A 13,411-nucleotide genomic window follows, 5' to 3' on the forward strand; every position below is an offset into this window, starting at 1 on the left:
TTCCTGCACCCTGYGCTGCGTTTTCCCCATGCAGCACAACAGGCTAGAGCAGAAATAGTGTTTATCAGGAGCTGAGGAAGAATTTTCTGCAGCAGGAAGGATGAGAAAAAAAAAGAGATTGCACCTCTAAAATGATAGCAGCGGGTCATCTCTCCTGCAGGATATTGCTGGGTCTGTTGGAAAGAGAAAATCTTTGTAGGGTTCCCAGTGTGGAACTGAATGGGTATTATTATTTGTCTGCAACTCAAGGGTATTTTTCAGCTCTTCATAAAATAACAGTGTCTCGTAAGAGATTGAAAACAAGAGAAAAAATATCAGTGGTTGACTTGTGTAATGTTTGTGTGTGTTTGAAATGTGTGGTGTGYTCTCTCCTGAAGGATTCAGAACCCTTCACAGACCAGGAATGCTCTGTGCCACCCTCCCTTAAATACAGTGAAGCACAGCACTGAGGTGAAGCTGCCCAGCATCAGGAGCTGATGCCTTTATTAAGGGAGGGCAGGAAATGATTTGAGTGGAAGGGTTTGTATTGCCAAGTAAGCAGTTGAAATAGCGAGTGGCTCTAAGGCCATCAGGTGAGTGTGGGTTGTGTTCCCCATTCCCACTTAATTTCCACCTCTGTCTTAATCTGCATTTGCCCCTCAACGACAGAGTGTGGTACCCTGCGTGCATTGCAGAATTCATGCTTCACTGGCCTAATAAAAACTTTGCTCATGTCGACAAAGAGTTTATTAGAACTGAAATCCTTCCAGCATTACACAGAAGCTGGCACGGAAAACAGGACTGTGGAGGGACTTGTCAACAGCCTCTCAATTGACTCTTGCTGACTGATATTTCAAGACTAGATGATATTGTAGGGCATTTAATGTAAGAAAGGATTGTTTTGAGGTCTTAGCTTCTGTCCTGGTTATTTGCTATTGGTGGGAACCCTTTGGTTCCAGCAGTTTGGTTCTTTGTGATGTGAAAGAAGCACTGAAAGTTCACACTRTGGTCTGTGTGTATGGATTGGTCTTACAACATTGTGGTATCAATTTAATGGCTAAAAAGCCAAACAAGATAGAAAAATTACAGAGGCAATTGGCAATTGATAGAACACTGGAGAAATGGGAGGAAAATTTCAGATGGTTGCCTTCCTTTGAATAATACATGGRTAGGAATTCAGCACTGAGACTCCTCAAACTAAAAGTGAGCAATGCTTAGTGAGGGCAACACCCATTCAGAAACAGCAAAGCGAACTGTGAGAAGAGGGAAAGCTCTGGGAATGTAAAATCCCAGCTAAAAACAACTCTGCAGTTGAGAAATGAGCAAATCTGGCTCCTTGAGTCCCAGGAAAGATCCTGAGTGACCGTTTTGTACTGGGAGAAGWCACAATGAAACAAAGAATTATGCCWGGAGAAGACTGGTCTGCAATCTGCAGTAMAAAAGCTTTTCTCACCAGGCACTGTTGAGGACTGTGCACCAGGAAAGAGCCCCTCCAACCCAGTTTTCTGAAGCTGGTGCTTTCCACGCTGTTCTGTGCACCTTGCAGAAAGATAAAGATGAGCTGTGAGACACCTTCTGCCTCTTCCTCTAATTCAAGCAATTACTTCTCCTTCAAATGTCTAATTCTCACTGCAAGGAGCTAAATTGGTGAGGGAAGGGGAAGTTTAGCTCTTAAGATTGCTGGTGTGGAGTTTTTGTTACACTAACAGCATTTTTTTTTTTTTTGCTCCAAATCTTCAAGTTCTGGAGAAAAAAATATGAACATACCCCTCTGACACCAGTTTTCACCATGACACTAATTTGAGGAGAAACAGCTTTGCCAGCAAATAAATAAATAAATATTATATGAAAAGCTTTGGATGGAGCTGCCATGTTCATTCTTGTTTCTAAAGCCCCCACAGGCCATGTCACATATGTGGGTCACGGGGTCTATCGATTATATGTCAGACCCTTAGGTGTCAGTAATCAATAACACTAACCTGCAGAAAATGCAGCAGAGGTTTGCTAAACCAACTCTTCACATTGTTCTTTTTCTTGTATTTAAGTTTTCCGTGCCTCACTAACAATAACAGAATTCATAGCAGCAAAGGCAGGGCAGATAAAAACCTCATTTGCTGTCCGTTTTCATCTGGTTCTGCATGGCTCTTGGTGAGAAGGCAGGATGAGGAGGGGCAAGACAGGAAAGGGTATTTCCAATTGAATGGCTTCTGAGAAGTAGAAATGAAAGTGATTGAGTCGGGAGGACCTAAACATTTTGACCCCGACAGCTTATTAATATTTAACAAGGTGCCAGATTTTTCTTTGACACTGGAAATTGTTGCGACTGTCTGTCTCCAGCAGACTGAGTCTGCTTTCTCAGTCCACCATATCTAATGTACCTGCTTCCAGYCATGAATAGTCCTTATTCACAAATGCTTTCCTTTATTTGCTATTTCTGAGAATAAAGAAGGTAGCTTGGCAGATTAAGTTGTGAATTTTTTTCATTCAAACTTCATATCTCTGTATGTTCTCAATGGGTCACTGAGCAGACTGTGGTTTTCTCGTGTTGATTGTGGTTTTTAGAATCATCCCTCAAATAACTTTTAACAAAACATTTATTTGCCTTTTTCGTTTGCGGATTGCTTGTGAGCTGTTCACTGTGACAGTTACATCTTTTAAATGTAAGCAGCTCTGATGAGATAAATACAACAATTCRGAATTCAGAGTCTTTTATTTGTATTAATGCAATTTTTCAAATTGGGATCCTGTTGGGGGTGGGAGAAAAGTCTATGCCATAAAGATAATGCGGCATCGAACGAGCAATACTCAGTAGAGCAGATGAAGAGCAGAAGAAAAAAATMTGTTTATGTATTATTTAGGTGGTCTGCATCCCCACTCTTTTGGTGCCTGTCTCTGTCTCTCTGCATTGTCTAGGTGGATTAGCTGCCTAATGTGGATGTGCAGACCTGAATGACTTTGCCAAGGTCACACGATGTCCATGACAGAGCTGGATATTGAATTGGTCTTTTTTTTTTACATTTTTTTTTTTTTTTTATTTATTGAATTGGTCTTTTTTTTTTTACTTTTTTTTTTTAAATTTTATTTTTATTTTATTTTTTCTTAAAAAAATAAAAAGACTTTAAAACATCCATAAGCATTTATTATTCTCCATTCCCAATTAAAAAAAAAAATCCCCTTTGGTAAAGTTTTAGCTTAGTGTCAGATTGAGAGAGGATCCCCAGATCAGAGAGCTGCTTGGTTTGGCTTTAGGAATTTCCAGTCAAGGCTGTGAGTTCTCAGTGCTTTTTTTGTGAATCCCATAAAACATTGTGTAAACTTTGAGACCTCTGTAAGTATTTGGGGTTTTCTCCCAGAGATGTTTGTCTAATTTGGTGATGTTTCCATTGCACCCCAAGATTGATGTCAAGAAACTTCTGTCTTTTTGGCTTGTTTGAAGAGTAGTCCAGAATATATATTAAAATTTCATTTTATTTTTTATTGCTCCAGCTGCTCTGTTAAGTCTAATTCTGATAATTCATCTGTTCTCCTTAATAGAACTAGGCAAACATTTGGAGATTTGAGTTTACAATGTGTATTTATGCCTTGCCATTGGGGAATCAGCTTCCATTTTTGCATTTAGAAAGTTTCGAGATGAAACCTGAAAATATTTTCCTTCTCTTTACAATGTTTAAATTGCAAAGCACCCTGTTGCTGCCTTGAGCTTTCTGCATTGGGCATAATCAGTCATTTCCATGATAATCCACTTACAACTGTGCTCAATTACCCACTTGGGCTGTGAGTTGCCAAGTATTTGACTACTTGCAGAAGATGAAACCCATTTGGAAAAAAATGGGTAAAAAGTGAATGCCAGGATGGGGGTAAACCTGGAGGCGAGGAGGAGTGCTTGGGGTTGAGAACAGAGGCACTGGTGGAGAGAGAAGAAACATGGTAAATGCTGAAAAGGCAGAGATTCACAGAAAGAAAAAAAAAAATTGAGAAGAGGGAATATTCAAACGATGTGACTTTGGTGGATGAGGTCTGGTCTAGCAGATGGAAGAAGAGATTTATGCTCAGCTTTGCACATGAACTTCTGGGTGACTGTGGACCATTTGTGTCACCTCCTTGTCCTCAGCTTCACCCTCTGTGAAAGGTCCTGTGGTATTTACCCTGCTCTGAAATGCCTGGATGGGAAGGGGAAGAGCTCCAGGAGCACTGGGTATCCTGATTTATTGCTTTCCCTTTGCTAAGCCAGCATTTAGCCGATGGCACTCTGCTCTTCCAAGTGCAGGAGAACTAGAAACCTAAAGAAAGAAAACCACACTGCTCCTCAGCTCTGTTTCGGGAAAGGAGGGAGGYTTTTAATTATTTAAGCATCTCCTTTTCATGTTGCTTCTGGTTTTTGAATCGTTATCATTATAGTTGTTAAGGTTATAGGCTCTACATAAATCATTTAAATAATAAATAAGTCATATCATTAAGTAATACACTGGTATTATTTATGGCTGTAGGGAGAGGGTAAGAATACTGTGGATAAGATTGTTTTTAAAATTAAGAGAAGCCTTTGTGAAGCTCATAATTTCAAACACTGCCTTCTGGAGTTGTGGCATTAGCTTTTGGAAAATGTCCTGGGAAGTGGATTTGGACATCTCATCCCTGGAAGTGCTCCAGGCCAGGTTGGAGATTTGGATATATATATATATATATATATATATATATAATATGTAAACAAAGTTAGGAAGGCATCCTTGAAAACCTTATTTCTGCAGTGGAAAACCAATTTAATTTAAAACATATTGTAGTTAAAGAATGTTCTACTTTACTTTTGCTCTAGATTTTTGTTCGTCTGTTTACTTCTCCTTGGCTGAATTTTCCACACAATTTGAGTATTTGAAAGAAAAATATTGTCCCAGCTAGTCTTCCTTGTGGCTCATCATTGCCAAGTGGCTGGGAACACATCAGTCCTGTAATTTGGTAAAAATAAGCAAGACAGTTGTAGAAAAATTATCAGTGGGTGATGAGAAGGATAATTTTAATAATAATTATGTTTCTGTGCAGGAAACTTTCCTGCTCTTACTTTCCCTTAAGGAGTACAGTTTGTCTCTGGAACATCCTATCTTAAAGGTGTATAAACACAATTTCCTGGTCTCTGCTTTTGAATTACCTGGGTGGACCTGGCTGCAATGAGGTGGAAAAACTGAAGTTTCTTTTCCCCTGGGGCAGGATCCACCCAACTCTTTTACCAGTGAGAAATACCATCGAGTGTGCATGACCAGCACTGGAAACTCTCTTCTGTCCTTGTCCTTGGTGCCYATGCCCAGCTGAGCCATCTCTCTGTGCTGAAGGCAGAGGTTCAGTGCACTAAAGCAGTGAGTKCACTTAGCCAGCCCCACCAATCACTGTGCAGCTTCCTCCTGCTTGCTCTAAATTGGCTTTAATTTTCCTTTAAATAATTCTTAAGTGTGACTTTTTCAGTACAAGACTGGGAACTATGACTAATTATAAAATCATTACATGATTAAACTCAATTAACTTCAAATAACCCTTGAAATTTGCTTAATGTCAGCCCTTGGCCCTGCTTGAACCAATAAATATTGCTCACCTTTTGTAAAGGGGGTGAAAAGAGGTGGCTGCAGAGCAGTATTGTTTGGAATGGCCTTACAGAACTGGGTTAAACTGGTCCCACAGAGCTGAATTCTGCCACACCGAGAAGGGGGACAGAGTCTTCTGCTCCTAACTGGGATATTTCTTCCCCCAATATTTTTCTCTCAAGTAATAAAGCTTTGAAAATTCTATCCAGCCTTCCATTCASTGGTCCCAACCTGCTCTGCAAATGTTAATAAGGGTTAAACCTGTTAATAAGRGTAAAACCACCAAGGCATGGGGAAGTCCTGTCATCCTCATTTGGAACAGGGATACCACAGCACAGACAAGTGAAGGGAATCAAGGATCAGGGGCAGGAGCAAAATCCTAAGAGTTCTGCTGTCCTATTTCATGTTTTAGCTGAAGCTGGTTCAGACATGTTGCTGCAAGTTTCATGCATCTGTATGAGAAGAAGAGCCTTTTTTTCTCAATTAGCTACCACATCTGGTCGATGGGGATTTTTTTGCCGTGCATTTGTTTGTTTGTTTTTCGTCTCACGAAGCCATCTCTGGATCCAGTMTGTCTTACAGCTAGATCCTGGCAATAAAGCTGGCAGGAGAGTGCAGAAGAAATCCCATCAGCTTTATTTCTGTGCTGAGTTCCTGCACAAGGACAGAAGGGGATGTCATTATTGCTGCTGTTGCTGGCACTCTGCTCTGCCTGGGAAGAGGGAGCGGCCGGTTGCGCCGCTCTCACGGAAGGGAGGCGGGAGATGATGGATCGAATTTTTCCGATGGGTAATTAGATGGGCATGGTAACTAGACAGTCATAAAGATGCCTGATTGTCTACTCACAAATGTCCCTTGTGTGCTGTGCTGGCCATGAAATGTTCTCCAAATTTTATTGACTTCAAGCCCTTCACCTTGAAAAATCTCGGCATTCTTGCCGAGTCCTGCCTGAAAATGGATTTAGAGGGTCTTGGAGACAAGATTTCACTCTCCCCCTCCCKTTTTTTCTTTCCCCCGTGTTATTTTTTTTTTTTTTCTGGAGACAGCAAGTACTTCTGTAGTTGCTGTTGAAATAACAGTATTTGGGAAGAGGCTTTTAAAGAAGCAGGAGAACAGTTGATTAATGCAATTAAGCAGTATGTTTGGTCTTCAGAATTTTGGACACTTAATTCTTTTGCTTTTCTGATGAATGTAAGGGGATCATTGGTGTGGACTTAACAGAGTCTCCTTTTTCTTTTGATTGCTGGAATTCACGTAGCTCTTGATGGACTCTTGAAGGATATCATGTGAGGTCTGAACCCGTTTATTAAACAATAGAAGCAGTGAGAGAGACAGGATGTAAACATTCGTCCCTGAACATGAGCGTTTCTATCCCCACTTGCTGTTTGAGTCCGGTTTCATGGCTGGGAGTGCCCTCAGGTCATCATTGAGCAGCTTGTTCGACTGTGACTCCTGAATGATGAATGTCTCCACTTAAATTACAGATCACTGCCCCGTGACAAAAATCAGCACAATTATTGGCCTCTGCAGGGGCACCAAAGGGCAGTGACTGGGCAGTGGTGGAGGGCTTCACCTGCTACAGCACTGCTCTGTCCCTGTCAGKAAATGGGAATTTGTCAGCAGTCTGTTTTGTGGGGTGTGTGCTGGGGAAATTTGGCTCAGCCCTTGATGTTCTGTCTTCTTACTACAGAGTTTTCCTGTCTGGGCTACTGCCCAGCAGATTAGTTAGGGTCAAAAGCTGAGGACTTGGATTTTTGACCTTTGAATGAACCTTACAAAAAATAGAKGCAAGGAAATCAGTTCTGCAGTGCTCTGTCCCATCCTTGAGGATGGATTTGAGCATCAAAGGATGRGTAGTTCAGAAAGACAGAGAAATAGTTGTGTTCTTGGAATCAGAAGAGTGCATAAATTCCTCTCATCAGTTTGGAGGAAATCCCACCCTCATGGGTTTGGCTCATGTTTGCTGTTTGTATWGTGTTGCTCCTTTTGCCGTGAAAAGTCCTGATAAAAACGATTTAACAGAAACAAGTTGGGGGCAAAGATGGCTGGGAGGTGAGGGGACCTTAAGTTTCTTTACTTCCATTAAAACAGTTTCTGGACTGGAATTAGTTTGGGAATGTCTGTCCCCCTGTTTAGATAAAGGAAGACCTGCTTCTCACAGCAGATTGTCTGTGGTTTGCCTTCTGGGGGCTGAGTGAATTCCTGATTCCCCCCAGAGGAGCCCGTGCAGCACCAGCAGCGATGGAGGGTGTGCAGTGGGACTTTGGGCTGTTCTGCAATGTTCTGCAGCCTCTGCAGAGCTGAGGCAAAGGTTTGGCTGTAATTTCCTGCCAGCAGCCTGTGGACCCCGCTGTGCTGGTCAGGCGAGAGCCCATTGCAGTGGTTATACCCTCCCACTGCCCCTGACAGATTGATTGTGACCCTTACCTTCCCCTTCCACCTGCTAATTGCTCGGTCACGTTCTCTCCCAAAGCCCTTTCCACCTGGCACTGGCCTGGTTTTGTCATTCTCCAGTTCTGCTGTTGCCCTCTCCACCTCTTGGCTRTTTGTTCTTAAAACCCTCCCCTCCTCACTACCTTCCTGCTCTTACTGGTCATCCAAGGGTCATCATTTATATCCAAAAATATTTGTATATTTTGCTACCCAAATTTTTTTTTAAATTTTGCTGACTCCCAGCAATCTGCTCTTTAATGCCTCCTGGTTGATAGGGAAGGGGGTGTGAAAATCAGGGTCTTCCCTTTTAATTTGTGCTTTGTCACCGCTGGTGTGACCTTTACTCAGGTGTCTGCGTGTTTTTTGCTTGCTGGTGTTGTTACAGAATGGTCCCTTGTAAATATATACAGAAAGGGCAGGAGAGTAACTGGAGATTGTAACCACTCTTTTATTTTCTGGGAGCCTATTAAAGATGGTTTCAAGTTTATCCATCCGTCTCTTTGTCGAGCTGCCTCCTGTGTCCATCCACTTGTGCATTTATTTAGGAGTATATTAGGTACTGTATCATCCTCCAGGATGGTAGCAGTGTGTTGCAGAATAAAGCCAGAGATACAAAGTGCACTGAACCCATTATAAAAAAATAAAAGGGCTTTCCTTGATGGCATTTAGCTCAATAAACACAGTATGTCAGAGATGTCTTTATCTCCTTACATGTAAGCGATTAAATGTTGGTAAAAATAGCTTCAGAAATAAAACATGAAGAGAGCTTCTGGCAAAGCCCTGTCCAGTTTAATTCATACATTAAATATTTGCTAGTAGGGTCAAAAGCTGAATGCTTAGATATTTTGCCCTTTGAATGAACCTAGCTAAAATAAAGACAAGGAAATCAGTTCTGCAGAAGCTGTCTCCAGAATACCAGGATCAATTTAAACATCAAAGGATGGAGAGATCATACAGACAGGCAACCATATTATTCTGCACAATTAAGAATACTCAGAGAGGTGTTTCCTGAATTCRGAATGTTGTGCAGGGAAGATAATGTGAAAATTTCAGATTTTTAATTATGTAAAAGACTCTCATTGATCCTTCGCTCCCAAAAACCAGAGCAGTTTATTTTGCATTAATGAATGTAGAAAACAGCCTGAATCTCTGCGTCGATGCAATCTTTTCCCAGTCAAATTAGCATTTATATTTCTAAAGGTAATTTTTAGACAACACAATAAATAAATGATACGCCGGGAATCTCCCGGTGGATRAAGCGCTGCTCACGCGGCGTTTCCAATGCAAATTGGCAGAAGATTACATAATGGGCAGTGCTGATTTTGGGCAGCGATAAGCAGGGAGGGGAGAGGAGAGTTCTGGGTCAAGCTTTGGGTTTCTCAGCCCTGCAAGCTCCTCGTGCCTTGGCAGGAATTCTTCGTTTTCCGTGGGATAACTGCAGAGCACACARGCTGGGACCTCTCCTGGCTTCAGCTTTGGTAGCAGGATCTGTTTCCCTGACCTCCAGCTTCAAAAGGCACCATCAATATGTGCTGTAGAGTTACATTCTGGAAGGGTTTCTCCAAATTGGAGCTTATTTATTTTGGGGTTGAGCTTTTTGGGATGAGCTCACTTGGTTGGGACGCGGAGCTGATAACACCGAGGTTGTGGGTTTGATCTCCATAGGGGCTGTTCAAGGARTAATTGATCTCCTTGATCCTTGTGGGTCCTTTCAACTCAGAATATTCTGTGATTCTCTGATTCTGAGATGCTGAGAAGAAGGGAGAGAGCAACAGCTCTGAGCAGCTGGAGCTGAAATTTGCCTGAAGTTTGATCTATGTCTGTACAACTCCACATAKGCTGAGAGCCACGCTTGTGATTTATGTTTCAATAGAGGCTTTAATCTGTTTTATTAATTTCTGTAAATGCCTTATTTTAACAAGATATTGACCACATTTTCTGTATTGATTTTTGTAGTTCAGAATCATCATTTTAGTGCTGGGATTCTTTGATGGTAAGCAAACTAACTTGAACTTTCTTTAGGCAGATAAATAGGTGTCTTCATTTTGGTTACATGATTTTCAAGAGCTGCTGTGCTATYAAGATTATACCCTGATTTACTAAGGTGCCTCACTTAAGTATCAGTCTGGAAAATCTTAGCCATGATTATTTTCTCACTCTGTGYGTTCAAAATATTTTTGGTTTTTTTTTAAGTAGAGTACTGAATTGCATCATGTGGATTTTACCATACCACTGAGTTTGGATGGTAAATTATTTTGGGAACGGATTGAAATAAATAAAATAAGGCCCAAGGTGTTGGTCTTTACCCACTGAAGTAAAAGAAAATTTTATCATTTCCTTCCACTGGCTCTATCAGAGAAATTCAGTGAGGTGATGAAGTATTTGCTTAGTTTGGCTCATGTGGCAGGCAATGGGGTGAGTTCAGCAGCAGAGCCGTGCTGTACATAATTAACATCACAGAGCTGGAGCTTCTGCATGTGAAAATCCAGSCTATTGTCACTTGTGGTTTCCTTGCCAACCATATCTCAGCTCTCCCACTTCTGTAGTTGTCTCTATGATGCTTTGTGCAGCATTATTACCCCTCACCTAATGCTGGAGCTGGATGGAGCTGCAAAATCTAGCTATTATTCTTTCCATTTGAAATACGTTAATATGAAAATAAAAATAAAATTTAAGATGTTTTCACTTCCCAAGTAATTCTATTCCGGAAATATTAAAATAAGCAGACTTGACATTGGGAATGTTTCAAAAAATACRTATTTTTTTTGGCAAGTGCTTGTAGATAATGAATTTGCATTCATAAATGTAAGCATTTATAGYGGGATCGTGATTAAAGCATTAAAACTGACTCGTCTGCCAGACTGTAGGTCATGGAKCTTGAATTTCATGTTTTGAAAATTTCTTACTTGGACTGAACTGCTTGCCAGCAAATTACAGGCCAGGACTTACTTCCAAGAATTACTTTCTGGTGCAGCTCAAATAATGAATATATGTTTGTGTCTGTGGCCACGGAGGAAGCTGATTTCACTACTGGTGTCTTTCACTGAGTGTAACTTGGGCAAAAGGCCATAGAAAAACCTCTCTTGAGTTTCTTCTTGGTTCTCTTTGACTTGTCCCTGGATCTGCAGCTGTGGGCAGGGTTTGCTGGTTCTCAACAAATTTCTGCATGTTCTTGGCAGCATTTTCTGAATTGGAATTACCTGTTCAAAGGGCCAGGAAGAGCTGCAAGGAGCTCTGCTCCTCTGTGCTGAAGGTGTAGGCAAGACCTCAATCCTGCCCTTTCTTTGTGGGGACAATTGTTTGTGTGATTTCTTTCTCTGTGATTTTGATATAATGTATAGATTGGGAGGTAAATCTTGTTTCTTCTTTGTCAGGGTTGCTTTGCACATGGGAGACCTCTCTCATCCAATTCAYACCATCCAGAGAATYGCTGAGGTTGGAGAAGACCTCCARGACCATCCAGTCCAACCTGTGGCYGACTGTCACTTTGTCACCCAGACCAGAGCGCTGAGTGCCAGGTACTGTCGCTGTTGGCCAGACAGYCGACATAAAAGAAKAGATACAAAACACACAAAAAGTGGGTGAAAAAACAGAAAGAAAGAAGGACTTTWTTGKGGGACAAGCCTCTTTTATCCACTTTAGCAACCAGTGCATACATTTGTGTCAAACATAYATTRGTCAGTGAAGCTGTCACTTTCTACTCAACAGCAYAGGATTGGTAAGTTTACAAAAGCTACAGTATTAGTAATGTTTATAATTGTAAGCCACCTGCATTATCAATTCTACATTCCAATCTTCTTTTTCTCAAGACAGCCAAGGACGTGGCGTTTTATTCCCATGCAAGCTGTTAACACTCCCTACAAGGTRCGGGTGTWCCTTGGACACCTCCAGGGATGGGGACTCCAGCACCTCCCTGGGCAGTCTGTCCCAATGCTCAACAACCCTTTCCATGAAGAAATTCTTCCTGGAAGTTTCCTGCATGATCCCCTGGGGATGTGTGGAGCACAGCAGTGTTCCTCCCTCGTGGTGACGTGGACCGTGTCACAAGCGYGGTGCAGTTGCACCTTAAAGCTCGAGGAGAAGAGAGCAGGATCTGGCACCACTCTTGTGAAATCAGAGATCCTCCATGATTCCTTCATAACCCCTGGGTGAGAGAATGGGTTTTGGGAAGATTTTGAAGCCAGGYTGGCTGCTGGATGAGGGTGCAGAGGACAGGGGCAAGGAGGGTGAGCTCAGCGTACTTTAGGCTGGTCCTGCTGCCAAAAGCAATGTATTGTCAAACTSTGGCCTAATTTTACTTACCTAGGCTGTGTTTAAAGAGGGATTGGCATCAGGAACAGGCCATTAAGCAATTGAAACTCTAATAGAAAAACATAACCTTATCACAGATTTTTTTTAAAAAAACCCTCGGAAAATAGCTCAAATATAAGGTTAATTGGAGCCAGAAATGTCAAACTAATGTAGCAATTTACCCTGGGAGACTGCCCTGGCCTTTGAGTATAGCAATAGTACAGACTACTGAGTAGGATAGTGAAGAAATATAATAGGATTTTATGTAGTCCCCTGTCATATTAAACGTTCTTTGCAATTAATTTCTTGTTGCAATGTTATTTTCACTGACCTATTTTTTTTTTGACCTCCTACAATCTTTAAGCTACCAAAGTAGGGCATACGGGAATTCACATTTCCTAAAAAAAAAAAAAAAAAAAAAAAAAAAAAAAAAAAANTCAGTATACACATTGCAGTGTAGACTAATATTAACTCAGAGCAGTATAAAAATGCCATTGGCTCATTCTGGAGTAGCCTTTAGTACTGAGCTGTACTGATCCATTCAGGAAAATGCTGCTTTTTTAGAACAGCTCGTTCAGAAACAAGTGGGAGTTTTCTTGGGCTGAGAGTTTGAGGATGTCTACCCAGTGAATGAAACATGATAGGTGGTCCCTCTTTTCCTCCTTCTGSTTCCTGGCTCTGTTCCTTCTGCAGTTAACTGGACGTCAGACCAAGGTAGCTGGATATTGTGATCTGGTGTGACTAATCCAAAACTGCTGGATGCAAAATTAACAATGATAAAGTTCAAGAGTTGTGGAATAGCCAAGGAGACCTGGCAGATTCCAGCTGCTCTGACTCTTGCTGAATCCCTTTCCATCCAGGCTGGATGCATAATCCATTTTCGTTTTTTAATCAAAAATCACTGAAGTGATTTGCTCKCTATATTTTTATACAAACTTCTCCAGTTTACTACAGAAATGGCTGTRTTTCTCTGGAGTCCTGATGTTTCCTGACAGCATCTCTTTGTCTGAAGGTGTGAGTGGGTAGGACAGTGAAATCCAGTGAAATCATTCCAGGGGAGTGTGAGATCTCCATCACAAAGACAGACGGGTGTCTGCTAAAAACAATCAGGTGGTTTGGAGGGAAAGGGAGCAACAGGATCT

This window comes from Malurus melanocephalus, unplaced genomic scaffold, assembly GCF_030028575.1.
Source record: "Malurus melanocephalus ecotype Western Australia unplaced genomic scaffold, MMel_1.1 scaffold_431, whole genome shotgun sequence".
Classification (NCBI taxonomy): domain Eukaryota; kingdom Metazoa; phylum Chordata; class Aves; order Passeriformes; family Maluridae; genus Malurus; species Malurus melanocephalus.